We start from the raw sequence: 15,321 nt of genomic DNA on the forward strand, positions 1-15,321 counted from the left end.
AAGATATGGTGGAAGCTTTAACATTTACACATAACATGGCGAGACTAAAATAGGAACCAACGATTGCAATATTTACTTCTTTCCCTTACACTGGGAAGGCTTCCGGAAGCCAGCATGTCAAACAAGGATTACAATTTCAATCATCCCAACAGATAATTCAATTCTTTGAGATAAATCCTCCTGATCACATAAACAAAGTTGCACAAAGCCACTGATTGTCACCTTAAATTTTACTCATGGGATAGCATGACATTTAGAATGTTAACATTTTTGGGGAAAAAATAAAACAAGTAATATACAGTTCAATTCCCACATAACTTGTACTTACCAATTATAATAAAGAATACTCCCATTAAATGCCATCTTATTGTGGTAAACTTCACTCGTACAATTACAATATTAAATTTCAATAATTGGTGCAAGTTAAGGTTAGTCATGACCAGTACTTCATATCCCAATGCTTTAACACATTGGTTAATGTGCTTGTGTTTGGGATAAACTCATCAACAGTAAAAAAAAAAAAATTACAAATGATCACAAAATTACTTGTGGGCTATTTTTGATCTGAGCCTCAATGACATAAAAGCAAAAAAGGGCTGAGAACTGTCTGGAGTTTATTTGATCCTTTCCCGTTTTCGTCAAAGTCAAAAGATCACAATATTGATTTGTGAAGCTGTCACACGAGCACAGTAAGTGAGGTAGTGCAATGTAATTTAGAAGGCATATTAAATCCATGACCCTTCCACCCTCGCAAATGCATATATAATAATTCCTGGCACTAAGGAAGAGCAGGGAGTACTTGCTGTGTTAAACAAATCTCCCTGAAGCAATGCCACCCAAAAATAGATTATTTTCCATTGGGATTCATGTGGGGTTTGTGAAACCTTGTTAAATATAAAATTTGCTGTTGTTCTTTTTTTAGAAGTGATCCATCAAATGCAATCTCACACACACACACACACACACACACACACACACCCACACACCAACCTTTCAAATAACTATATTCACAATGGGCCAAGGCTTTATTTCTTCAAAGTTAACAGGATTTCATCTTTTGAATTAATTCTCACATTACTGCATTAAAAAACAGATATCTACGCCAGTTAAGCTAACAATATTTTGTGGTTATTGATCAGAATCATTACAAACCAGTCTAGGTTTAGTTTCTACAGAAGGATTACCAATTTACATTACAACTGTTCACCTACCTCAAACTGCTAAGATGTTACATTCCCTTCCAGATATAAAAATTCTAACCATCCAGATGAATAACTTGAAGTCACCACTGTTCGAATAATATTATAACTCAATGGATTTGAGATACAGTGGCTACAAACACCTCAGTACTTATGTCCAAGCAGCCATAAATCATTACAAACTAGCATGAAATCAATTTGAATTGGTCAACATTAAAAATGAGGCTCTCAAAAGAAAGTACTCTGTTACAATGCATAGAAAGTATCAAAAACCATCAAGTCATGGAAACGGATATCTGGTGCAAGAAATCAAATCCTGGTGTGTAGGAAAGAACTGCAGATGCTGGTTTAAATCGAAGATAGACACAAAATGCTGGAGTAACTCAGCGGGGCAGGCAGCATCTCTGGAGAGAAGGAATGGGTGACGTTTCGGGTCTGAATCAAATCCTGGTGCCAAGCTATGTTGATGCTGTTTTACTTATTACCCTCAGAAAGCCATTTAAGTTTTGTTAACATGCACCTCATTAATACTTGTTATTTTAAGATTATGAATTTGTACAAACCACTACATTTATTCAACTTTAAAAACCTGTGAACACAAAGCAATTTTCCATATGTCAACTTATTGTTGCATATAGGCAAATAAATTCTTAGTCGTGGGTAACAACATGAGGTGGAATGAAAACATGTCTTAAAAATTCAACGAAAATAGTTTAAACATCCACGCTAAAAATCAATAATTTCCTCTAACATTATCACTTTCTTACTAGTACAAACAATTCAGAAATTAAAATTTCTGTCCCAAAGGATACCTTTGCAAGAACCTAAAAAGCTGATTTGTAGCCACCACATTAATCCAATCAACTACCTTCATTTGTAGACTTTATCCAACTTATTATCTACCTCTGATTATTCATAACAGTCTTTAACCAAAGGCAAGACCCTTAACATCAGTATTTATTCACAAAATGCTGGAGTAACTCAGCAGGTCAGGCAGCATCTCAGAAGAGAAGGAATGAGTGATGTTTCGGGTCGAGACCCTTCTTCAGACTGATGTCAGGGGGGCAGTTTCACAAAATGCTGGAGTAACTCAGCAGGTCAGGCAGGATCTCAGGAGAGAAGGAATGGGTGACGTTTCGGATCGAGACCCTTCTTCAGATTGATGTCAGGGGGGTGGCTTCACAAAATGCTGGAGTAACTCAGCAGGTCAGGCAGCATCTCAGGAGAGAAGGAATGGTGATCAGTGATGTGCAGAGGGACCTTGGAATCCAGGTTTTTAGCTCACTAAAGGTGCAACATAAGTAAAAAGGGTGGTAAAGAAGGTATGTGATATGCTTGCCTTCATTGCTAGGGGCATCGAGTACAAAATGCAGGAAGCCATGATGCAGCTCTATAGGACTTTGGTTTGGCCACATTTGGAATACTGCATGTAGTTTTGGTTGCCCGAAAACAGGAAAGATGTGGAAGCTTTGGAGAGGGTGCAGAGAGTGTTCACCAGAAAGTTGCGTGGATCAGAGGGGGTTTCAACTACAGGGAGAGGTTGGATAGACTTGAATTGTTTTCTCTGAAATGTCAGAAGTTTAGGGGAACCTTAAATTAAAATTATGAGAGGCATAGATAGGGTAGACACTCAGAACCTTCTTCCCCTGGGTGGAAATATCCAACACTAGAGGGCATAGCTATAAGGTGAGAGAGGAAAAGTTTAATAGAGATGTGTGGGACAAGTTTTTTTTAAACACAGAGTGGGCCTGGAATGCATCACCAGAGGTGGTGATGGCGGCAGATACGATGTTTGTGTTTAAGAAGCTTTTGGATAGGCACTTGCAATTCCAGGGAATAGGGAGATGAAGCATGTACAGGCAGATGAGATCAATTCAGCTCTGCATCATGTTCGGCAGAAACATTCAGGGCTGAAGGGCACTTTCCTGTGTTGTACAGCTCTGTGTTCTATTGGATTTGTTCATGCAACTAAATCACATCTATGGTATTTACACTTACACTGAATGAGAAAATTATTTTTATTTGGCTGACAATCAGCTCATTTTCAAAATAAACTTTGCCTGAAGACTATTGAAAAGAAAGTTCAGAATCCAGAATGAATTAACACAAAGTGAAAACAATTTTGTATAGTGTGCACACTTTTCACGACCAATCAAGTTACATTCCATACAATACCGTCTCAAGTCTAATAATGTTCATTCGTGCCATTCCTTAACTAATCCAAATAAACAAAAATATTCATTGTGTACAAACACACTTCCCCATTTTCACAGATTTAGGTTTCACATAAAAGTTTGTTGCTTTGACTCAAAACGGGCTAAATACAAATTCAAATCCTGATTTCAATTTCACTATTACTGCATGCTCTTCGAATCCACGTTAATGTCATCCGTGCAATATTTTGCACAGTGAGATCTAAACTCACAAACCCAATGGTTATTAAAAGCCGAGAGTCCTTTACCACAGAACACAATAGAAATGCGTGAAAAATAAAAAACTCATTTTGAAAATAAAGAGACCGAGTATATCCCATCAACTTGAAGAATCATCAGATCCAGAATACATACAAATAAATGCTCTGCACACATAACTGACGCAAAGACATGAACAGAATACACCATGAGGCAATAAATATTGCAGTAGGATTGCTTTTTCTGCAACACCACCAAAAGCTGTTCTACCGCCGTTATTTCTGCGATCATTAGTCGGAGCCAAATAACACCCCCCCCCCCCCCCCCCAAACAACAAAAAAATGATCGAGATGTTTATTTTGAAGGGGTTTCAAACAAATGACTGCGTTCCTTCAAGGTCAATTTCCTTTTTTAAAGAAAGGAAGATTATTGCAATGAAACAAACCTCCAAATGATATCGAGTAAGGGGAATGACCCTGCAAATCGTTTTACAGCGAGGCCCTAATAACGTGCACTAACAATTATGTCCCCGTTTGGCGATTGCCATGGCCGACTGCAACCTGAAGATGTTAGACAGAATGTGCCGATCAACCCGTGTCAAACACAGGCGTTATGAAATTACAATCAGGGTGCACAGGATTAATTCAGTAGGGCCCCCACTCCACCCTATATCCGGCTCTGTGATATTAATGATTCAGCAGGTTATGGTCCAGCAAGTAGATTGGGAATGGGAAGATCTGACTTATTCTGAGTAAGCCTCCCTCCGTCCGGGGAAAGAGTACCAGTCAACCAACATAAATCCCAATCACCAGAAAAAACGGGTTGCCTCTTGTCCTCCTAATGGAGCTCACAGCAGGATCAGCCACCGACAACACCCCCAACCTACCACCCACCCACCAACAGCCCCCGCCCCGCCTCGGCCCCTCACCAGGACATGCCGCTGCGGAGTGGCCGCTGCCTCAACCACATCCACCCCCTCCCTCCCCTGCCCTCCGTGCGTTGGCTGCCATCAACGGCCGAGGCAAGGCCCAAGGCTTACCTGTGACACGGCTCGACATCACCGCCGCCGTCTTCCCGGGGGGTGAGTGGCCCCTCGACGGACGGCCGGCCGCCCGCTTTCCTCTTCCCCCCACTTTAGGAGCGGCGCAGGCTTTTCTGCCGTCCCTGTTTCATCTCCCACGGAGGAGGTGACGGTGAGGATGAGAGGGGGGAGGGGGGAGGGGGGGGATGACAAAAAATGCGAGGAGAGGAGGAAGGGGGGGGGGCGGTGTACGTGTGGAGAACACCTCAAAACAATCAATGGATGAGACTGCCCCTCGCCTCGGTCAGGCGGCGGCCGCGGCGGCTCCTCCTCCTCCTCCCGCCATGATTGCCGCAACCTCTTACGTCGCATTGTACCATCGCAACCGGCCGCTCAACGCAACGCAACGCACCGCCCCGCCCCCGCCCCCTGCCATTGGACGGCGCCCGGCAGCTGGGGGCGGAACCATACGCCCTCCCCTTCTCGCCGATTGGCCGGCGGCGACACCCGTCAAAGAACGTCACAGTCCTGCCGCATTCACCCACTGCGCCATCGTGGCCCGAAGCATTCTGGGAATTGTAGTTGGCGGCGGGGGGGAGCGAATTGTTAGTTTTCATCAACACACCGATGCTTTGGTCGAACCCTGCTCCAACATTAAGAGGACAAGCCACAAGGGAGAGAGGGAGAGAGAGAGGGAGGGAACCACAATATCCTAATAGAAAACTTAGAAAAGAATAAAAGTGAAGAGCAAACGATTTATGAAAAGAGCGTGACCAGGAGAAAAGATAAGGGGGAGCCAGTAGATGTGATATATTTAGATTTTCAGGGGCTTTCCATTAGGACTTCACTGGAGGTTATCACAAGGAACTGGGATGATTTATTGGCATGGATTGTGAACTGGTTAATGGACAGGATGCAAAATGTGGGAATAAACAAGTCTTTTATAAGTTGAACAAGTTGTCACCCATTATCACTCTCCAGAGATGCTGCCTGTCCGCTGAGTTACTCCAGCATTTTGCGTATTCAGGTTACAACAAATAGAACACTGCTAGAATTGGTGCTTGGCTCCTAGCTGTTCATAAACTATAGGAACGATTTGGCCGAGGGTACAATGTGGAATTGTAGGTGGTGTGGAGGACGGAAAGACAATTCAGGACGACTGAGACATGAATTTGGCATTTGGAATTTACTGGGGGGGGGGGGGGGGGAATGTGAGGTCATCCATTTGATGGCAAAACAGAAAAAAAAATCTTATTTTCTTCACACACTGTTACACGAGAATTTCCCCGAACAGTCTGTGACCCACAGGGCTGAGGCCGGCAGCGCTATATTTAAACCCCATAGCACTGCAGCTGGCAGCTCTGTTTAAATTCCCACACGTTAAGCCGACAGCGCTCTGTTTAAACCATTGCGTGGCAAACCAGAGGCGCTGTATTACCTTTATGTGCCAAGTCTGTAGCGCTGTGTATTGCTTTACGCGCCAGTCTGCGGCTGATAGCGCTTTGTTCCCAAGAGGAGGGGCTTGCTGGGATGCAGTCCACTGCCATTGGTTATAGTTTCAATTTGGGCAGGACTTACTGGCGCTTCTTTCAACACATGATTTATTACCTGTATAAAAGCAGGCGCCAGTAAGCCAAAAGTTAGTTCAAGTTCAAGAGGAGGGGCTCACCGGCGGGTTGAGTCGCGATCAGAGCCGCGGATGGAGAGAGAGAGGGAGAGGGAGAGGGAGAGAGGGAGAGAGGGAGAGGGAGAGAGGGAGAGAGAGGGAGAGGGAGAAAGAGAGAGAGAGGGAGAGGGAGAGGGAGAGGGAGAGAGGGAGAGGGAGAAAGAGAGAGGGAGAGGGAGAGAGAGAGAGGGAGGGAGAGAGGGAGAGACGTGTGCTGCCGTAGGATCCCGTGTATACCAACAAGACAAGTATTCTTTTTGTTCTCTCTCTTTCCAAAAAATCTGATGTGTTCGTGTACGAGAGGGGTTCACCGGCCGGCTGAGTCGCGATCAGGGCCATGGACGGAGGCAGAGATATAGAGGTGTGCTGCTGTAAAACTGGACCTCGCGTACACCGAGACAAGTATTGTTTTTGTCCTCTCTTGACAATTAAACTGATTTGCAACTAAACAGACGAGTGAGCCTTTTTTCTGTTCGACTAGTAAGATCCTTGAACCTGTTCCCTTGGAACAATCACCTGTGCATTTCTCTCCACAGAGAAATGCTGAAAACTATATTCTGCACTCGTTACTTTACCCTTCGCTCTACCTACTGTACTTAAGTTTATCTTGCTTCTATTTATGCAAAGTATTATCTGATTTTGATTGGCTCGCATGCAAAATAAATCCATCCACTGTATCTCGGTACACATTACAATAATAAACCTAAACCAGATGCTGGTTAACCCTTTATGAGTTCCTCCACCAGTTTGTTTTCTGCTCAGAAACAGAGTACTGATTTTGGATGATCATATTGAATGGCGGTGTTGGCTCGACGGGCCACATGGCCTACTCCTGCATCTATTTTCTATGTTTCCAGCTGAGAAAGTTGTTGGCTGCAACCTTCCCCCCATTGACGAACTGTACACTGCAAGGGCCAGGAAGCGAGCGGGCAAGATCATCCGTGACCCCTCACCCTGGCCACAAAATCTTTGAAGCACTTCCCTCTGGAAGGTGACTCCAGACTGTCAAAGCAGCCACAGCCAGACATAAAAACACCTTTTTTTCCACGAGTAGTAGTTCTACTCAATAACCAAAGTCTCTAGTCTCTTTTTTGCTCCGGTTTATTTTCACCCACATGTTTAGACCGTAATGTTGTATCCTTATTATTTTGGTGGTTATGCTTTATTCTTAATTCCTAACTGTATGTTTGTGTTGCCATTTGTGAGTGGAGCACTAAGGCACATTCCTTGTATAAGCACATACATGGCCAATAAACTTATTCATTCATTCATTCAAGATTCCATCATTTGCAGTCTCCTGATTAAGACAGCTAATGCTATGTTGGCATTGTCTTGCAAAAGTACTTGACTCTAGGAATAAATTAATCTTACTGGAATTATATAAGGCTCTGGCTCGACCATTTGGTCTACTTCCTAAGAAACAATGTACTTGTCAGAGTGCAAGTGCAGTCCCATGAATGGTGGGTTTGTCATTTGAGTACATTCCCAAACATTTGGATGAATGCGAAGAGATCTCATTGAAACTCATAAAACTCTTAATATAGCCTGGACATAGGGAGGATGCCTGGTTCAGGGATCACCGTCACAGTAAGAGGGGGGGGGGGGGGGACATTTAGAACTTGGATAAGAAGTTTCTTCACTCATTTATTTGGAATTCTCTACCTCAGAAGGTTGTGAAGGAATGGACTTGTTTAGAATGGGCTCATTTATTGCAAGAGCATTGGCTCTGGAAATGTGGCAACTCTTGTGTACTGCCTCAGTGTTACCTACTATCTTTACACTCTTGTACTTAAGTATAATTGTGCTTATGTATAGTAAGATTTTTACTGAACTCTATGCAAAAAAAACAAATTTCACTGTACATGCAACAATCAAGTACCATTGAGCTGGAGGATTAAACCATCCCACTGCACTTTAAAAGACCCTGGTTAAGACCACACTCAGAGTACTATGCACAGGTTTGGCCTCCTTACCAACTAAGAGATAAACCTGGTGTTGAAACAACAGAGAGGAATAAACAGACTGGTTAAGAGATGGCAGAGCAGGAAAGAGATATAAAAGTCGAAGATTAGCCATGATCTTGATGCATATTGGAGCAGGTTCGTTGGGCCAGATGGCCAACTCCTTCGGCTATTTCTTATTTTGTTATGTTAACACCATAATCTTCCAAAGGACACAAGATTAAAGCACAGGTCATTATAAAGTGTGTCCATCAGCATTATTCTATTACAGTGAAAAATCCATTTGGGAAGAGGAATTTTAACTCCATGACTGGAGGTCAGCAAACATAAAATATCCTGAATGTCCCTTTCAGAATATGGGATTACATCCCTTGTCCTGAGAATAGTTATTAAGTGTAAACTGCTCTAGGAACTCAGCGGGGTTGATACTCTGCATCACGACTGAGAGTGCAGAGGGAAAATAAAGAGGTGAGAGGGACAGGTGAGATAGAGGCTGGCAGGTGATAGGTGGAAACATAAGAAAAGGATAATGGGCAGATGGTGACAAGTGGGGGAGGGACAGGTGCTGGTCGGTGATAGGTGGGATCAGAAATCCCTCTAAAACCCTCCTTGTCCATTTATCTGTTCAAATGTCTTTTGAAAGTCATAATTGTATCAACTTGTATAGTTTCCTCTGGCAACACATTCCAAATTCGCTTTGGTGAAAACGTTGCAATAAATCGCCATGGCATAAAAGGCATAAAAGACCAAGTGCTGTCAAATGGTAGTATAAATCGACACTTGGCTAAAGGGCCTGCTTCTATGCAGTATGAATCTACAACTCAATATGTTATTAGTTGTTCATAATGATGTGGTATACAGTGTGCTTGTGAAGTCATTACAAATGGTTACAAAAAGTGAGCTGAAGTAGGTTGAGGACAGGCTCATGTGGAACCCAAATATCAGAGGAGACCTTTTGGGCCAAAAGACCTATTTCGGCGTTGAGCTTTTATAATAAATTCCTAAATTAACATATACAAGGCTGAAAAATGTAGTGTTTTACACCTTAAGACGGTTTGATCCGATGCAAATATTCATAACTGCTGGGAAAACTAATAAACATTTTGGAAGAAAAAGTTGCCACAAATCTCACATCCTCCACCAGACAAGCACAGGCCCAAGGGCAGCTCTGAACAAAAGTCACTTTCTTTACAGAGTTTCTTTACACCAAACAAAATGTTGCTCTATCCTGTCAGATCCAGGATAAAACAGAATGAATGGTTCAGTGGAGAACATCAGGACATGAACTTAGTAGCTCAATAGTTACTTTATTGTCACGTGTACCTAAATACAGTGAAATGCTTTGTTTTGCGTATAATCCAATAAAATCACACTGTACATAAGCACAATCATCCATAAGTAAAAGAGTGCTACGATTGTAATGTGTAAAAAAAATAGATTTCTTCCGAAGCAGTACACAAAGAGTTGCCACGTTTCTAGTTCTTAAAATTAGTCACATCTTGGCCTTAAAGGCTCATTGTCCTGTCGGTAGCGCTGGACTGATTATGTTGGGGTTGGCCTGGTCAGCGATGGTATTGGTGGCTTCTCCCATTGCTCCGTGAAGCTGTTGCGGGTCGAGCCTGTGCTGCGTGCTTATCCAACTTCTGTGGGGTCTCCAGCGGTGTTTGATCTACGTTCTGCCCTGGCTGTTCTAGGGCCTCTGGCAGCCTATTCCACAACACCTCGACCTGCCACCACTGCAAACATGCCATCTCTCACCTCCCACACCCACCGCTCTGCTTCTTTTTGCCGAGATTGCCATCGCTTGCTTCGTTGCTGACCTCAAAGCCTTTTGAGCGCTTCCGGTGAGGGCTGGAGGTGAGCTCAGAGCCTGTTCACAGACACTGATCCATGACTATTTATTTGTGCTTGCTGAAACTATGGTATGCAAGAACATTTTATTTTTCGGCGGTAGGTGTAGAAATTGTTGAACGGTGTTATATGACAGAAACCAGTGCTTTGCCTCACCATAGTGCCCACCAAACAAGAAGCACCCATCTAATCCCTTATTGCCTTTTGTATCCCAAAAAATTACCCTCCCACATTCTCGTGGCTCCCACCTACAATCGGTCGCCAACTAAGCTAACAACCAGCACATTTTTGGCTATGGGAGAAAACCCAGGCAGTCACAGTGAGAACATGGGGGAAAACTCCAAATTTCCTGTGTATTTCCCAATATCACTCCCAAAAGGCTTAACCCATGACTATAACCACAAAACTACTGGAACACTGGCTTTTAGTACTGGTGTACAAGAAGGATGGAGGTTGTGCAGTAGATGCCCAAAGTCCTGGTTAGGCTACACTTGAAGCACTGAGTGCAGCTCTGGACAGCACACCCAACCCAGGAGGGATGGCCTTGGAGAGAAGGACAGTTTGAATTTCCTATAATTATGTCTGAATTCAATGAACAAAAACTTACACAAGCTACAGCTAAAATACAAACTGCTGGCGTGCCTCAGGGGGTCAGGCAGCATCTGTGGAGGAAAATGGACAGATGATGGTTTGTGTGGGGACCATTCTTCAGACTGATGGAGGGGAGATAGCTGGTAGAAAGCGGTGAGAGGAAGGGATGAAGCAAGTGCTGGCAAGTGATAGATGAATTCAGGTGAGGAGGGGTATCAGGTGGGGAGAAGGATGGAGAAACACGCTTTAATTGTATTGTAGTGAGTCCAGACGAGTGGTTTTATTGGAATCCTTTATTAGTATCAAAACCCGTAACAAACGCGACTGACTTCTTCCTGGACAAACACTACTTTACTTAATAATCTAATCTCTAATCTGGTTTGGCGCCAAGCATTTAAATACCCCGCGCTTCCTTAACCCATGACCGTAATCCAATCCGAGGGTTCTATTACCTGGCCAATCCCTATGTCCCTACATGACCCCCCCCAGAACCCTCGAAACCATACCTCACGGGCGGCCGAACCTCCCTCCCAGAACGTGTACGGATAGGGGAAACCGATACCCCCAGTGTGACAGGAGGCGGGGGGGACGCCGCCGCTGGAGGCGATGGGAGGTTCACCGGAGCGGCGGGTGCCGGTGACGTGGGGCACTTGATAAACAACGGCAGCCCGGGACCAACCATAGGCGGCGGAGGCCCAAAAGGTGGTAAACTGGGCGCCGCTGACGGGACCAGTCGAGCAGCCACAGGCCGGCCCCGGCGCGGCGGCTGAGCCACCGACACGGGGAGGTCCTGGTCTAAATGGGCCGGCTTGAGACGGGACACTGAAACCAGCTCCTGACGATTTCCTACCTGCAAGGTGAAGGTTACAGTCCCTCTTTTGAGCACCTGGAACGGGCCCTGGTAAACCGGCTGCAGAGGGGGACGGTGGCAATCTTTCCGAAGAAACACGAAATCACAGCTCCGCAATTCCGAAGGAACGTGAACTGCTGTGCTTCCGTGACTAGAGGTGGGGACTGGAGCCAGAGAACCCACCCATTCCCGGAGGGAGCCCAAGACTGGCGTGACGGATGGCGGCAAGGCGGGAATGGAAGGGAGAATATCGCCCGGCACCCGCAGGGGCGAACCGTAGACGAGCTCGGCCGAAGATGTGCCCAGTTCCGCCCGCGGGGCCGTACGGATGCCGAGGAGGACACAAGGCAGCTGGTCAGCCCAATCGTAGCCAGTCAGGCGAGCACAGAGGGACGCCTTCAGCTGCCGATGGAAACGCTCAACCATCCCGTTGGCTTGGGGATGATAGGCGGTGGTCTGCTGTAATCGAGCACCATACAGCTGCGCCAGCGCGGCCCAGAGACACGAGGTGAACTGGGCTCCCCGATCTGTGGTAATAATAGCCGGGACTCCGAAACGAGCCACCCAATGCAACGCCAGGGCCCGTGCACAGGAGGCCGCCGAGGTGTCCGACAACGGGAGCGCCTCCGGCCAACGAGTGAACCGATCAACCACCGTCAGTAGATGAGTGTAACCCCTAGAATAGGGCAATGGACCCACCAAATCCACATGGATGTGGAAAAAACGGGCGGGGGGAACCTCAAATGTCTGGTGCGGGGGCTGGACATGACGATGGACTTTGGAGGTCTGGCACGGAATGCAGGCGCGTGCCCAGGCTGCCACCTGCTTCCGCAGGCCATGCCAGACAAACCGGTCGGCCACCATGGCTGAAGTCGCCCTGATGGACGGATGTGCCAGGCCATGAATTGCCTCAAAAACCTTACGCCGCAGAGCGGCCGGCACCACCGGGCGAGGACGTGGGAGAGTAACATCGCACCACAACTTGATACCTGTGGGGCCACACGCCACCTGTTCTAAACGCAGTCCCGAGGTTGTGGAGGCGTACACCGCGGCAGTTCCTTCCAGGCGCTGAGCCTCCGCTAGCTCCTGGAAATCCACATGGTCACCAACCACGGCTACGGAGGGAATGGCCGGCCGGGACAGGGCATCAGCAACGGCATTCAACCTACCCGCAATATGACGGACATCGGTCGTGAACTCCGAAATGAGGGTTAGGTGCCGCTGCTGGCGAGCCGACCACGGATCAGAAACCTTAGCAAAAGCGAATGTCAAAGGTTTGTGATCCGTGTAGGCCACGAAAGAACGGCCTTCTAAAAAGTAGCGGAAGTGCCGGACTGCTAAATACAGGGCCAGGAGCTCCCTATCGAACGCACTGTACTTGAGCTCCGCCCGAGAGAGCTGCCTGCTGAAAAACGCAAGAGGCTGCCACTCACCGTCAACCTGCTGCTCCAAAACCCCACCCACTGCCACGTCTGAGGCGTCCACCGTCAGAGCTGTGGGGGCGGAGGAGCGCGGGTGCACCAGCATGGTGGCATTGGCGAGGGCCTGTTTGACCGCAACAAAAGCCGTCTCCGCAGCTACGGACCATACCAACTCCGCGGGGTTACCTGCGAGACACTGAAAAAGGGGACGCATAACCCGAGTTGCTGCAGGCACGAACCGATGATAAAAATTGACCATGCCCACAAATTCCTGCAAGCCCTTGATGGTAGTCGGGCGGGGGAAAGAGCGGACCGCGTCCACCTTAGCTGGTAAGGGAGTGGCACCGGCCGGAGTAACCCGATGACCCAAAAAATCCACCGCGGACAGGCCGAATTGGCACTTGTCCGGATGGAGAATCAGGCCATGGTCTTGCAGCCTCTGGAACACGGTGCGGAGGTGGACCAAGTGCTCCTGGTCCGAACGGCTGGCAATCAATATATCGTCTAAATAAATAAAGACGAACGGCAACCCTCGACCCACCCGGTCCATCAGACGCTGGAATGCCTGAGCTGCATTTTTAAGGCCGAAAGGCATTCGCAACCACTCAAACAGTCCGAACGGGGTGATGGTCGCTGTTTTCGGAATATCCGGCGGGTGGACCGGGATCTGATGGTATCCCCGCACCAAATCAATTTTTGAAAATATTGTAGCCCCCTCCAGGCTAGCTGAAAAGTCCTGAATGTGTGGAATCGGGTAGCGGTCCGGCCGTGTTGCCGCGTTGAGTCGACGGAAGTCACCACATGGTCTCCACCCCCCAGATGCTTTGGAAACCATGTGCAAAGGGGATGCCCACGGACTACTTGAAGGCCGAATGATTCCCAACCTCTCCAAGTTTAGGAACTCCTCTCGCGCCCTGGCCAGCTTGTCGGGTGGAAGGCGCCGTGCCCGGGCAAAAACCGGCGGCCCTTCGGTTGGAATGAAATGGACGACCCCGTGCTTCTCCGAAGGTGAATCAAAACGCTGGACGAGAAGCTGCGGGAAGTCGGCCAGGACCGCATCGAACTGACCGGGAGCCGTGGTGATGGACTGGATGACTAGGCTGGGTGGGGCGGCGCTTGTAGAAGCCTCTGGCCCAGTATCCCGAGGCCGTACATCAGCCAAGGGTTGTAGGCCCCTCCCTCGGACGTCTGCGACCAAGGAAAACGCCCATAGGAAATCTGCCCCCAATATGGCCTGGCCCACATCCGCAACGATGAATTCCCAACGGTAAGTCCTGGACTCGAAGGACAAGGACATGGTCCTTTTACCGTACGTACGGATGGTGCTACCATTCACTGCAATTAGGGGCGGGCCCTTTTCCCCCACTCGAACTTCACAGTCATAGGGGGGCACAATACTTACAACCGCTCCCGTATCCACCAGGAAAACGATCCCAGTAGTCTGATCCGTAGCGTAGAGGCGGTGGTTACAGCCAACCGAGACTGCCTCTACAGTCGATCGGCCCCGGCGTTTCCCGGAAACGAACACGGGGATCTACAGCTTCGGGCGTCGCTGCCCCACCGCCGATGGAAAGAGCACCAGCGACGCCTATCCGGCTCTGTTGGTCGAGCCCTCTGCCAATGAACAGGCGCCGCCGCCCTCTCTTGGCGGGCCGGCTGCGCAATAGCGGCCGATGCGTCGCTCTCCCGGCCGCACTCCCGACTGCCGCTGGGCCTCGAGACCCGGTTAACGGAGCCGTCTCGGGCGTTGCGTTCCCTCACCAGCGTGTCTGCCTTCTCGGCGAACGCTACCGGCTCTGCAAAAGGGACGTCCGCCAACACCAACCTGACGTCCCCAGGTAGCTTCTCCCGGAAGGCCGCCTCAAACATCATACATGGCTGATGGTCGCCCGCCAACGCCAGCATCTCGGACATCAGCTCCGACGGCAGCCGCTGCCCCAGGTCTGGCAAATGGAGGAGCTTCAGAGCCCGCTGGCTCTGGGCCCAGCCGAAGGTCCGCAGCAGGAGCTTCTTAAGCCCCACGTACTGCTCCGTTTGGGGTGGACTGGTCAGGTATCGGCTGACCCGCGCAGCCACCTCCGCCTGCAGACAGCTCACCACATGATGGTACTTCTCCTGGTCTTCCTCCACCTTCTTGAGATGGAACTGTGACTCTGCCTGCACAAACCACAGGTGCGGCTGATGGGCCCAGAACGGCGGTAGATGGACTTCGCCCGCGCTCGCTCTCGCCTGCGACATGCTGCTGCTTTCTTCCTACGTTCGAGGTCACCAATGTAGTGAGTCCAGACGAGTGGTTTTATTGGAATCCTTTATTAGTATCAAAACCCGTAACAAACGCGACTGACTTCTT

The 15,321-nt window shown here is 48.0% G+C and overlaps 1 protein-coding gene across 2 annotated transcripts in view; it reads right to left on the minus strand.

Annotated features, from left to right (window-relative positions):
* The window catches only part of LOC144597200 (tau-tubulin kinase 2-like), a 169,315-nt gene extending 164,339 nt beyond the window's left edge, over positions 1 to 4,976 (minus strand). For both annotated transcript variants that reach the window (XM_078406200.1, XM_078406199.1), the window contains exon 1: positions 4,650 to 4,976. The gene's annotated coding sequence lies outside the window, so the exon portion shown is untranslated. The remainder of the gene's footprint in view (positions 1 to 4,649) is intronic.
* Between the last annotated feature and the right edge of the window lie 10,345 nt (positions 4,977 to 15,321).

The sequence above is a fragment of the Rhinoraja longicauda genome, chromosome 10, assembly GCF_053455715.1.
Source record: "Rhinoraja longicauda isolate Sanriku21f chromosome 10, sRhiLon1.1, whole genome shotgun sequence".
NCBI classification, from domain to species: domain Eukaryota; kingdom Metazoa; phylum Chordata; class Chondrichthyes; order Rajiformes; family Arhynchobatidae; genus Rhinoraja; species Rhinoraja longicauda.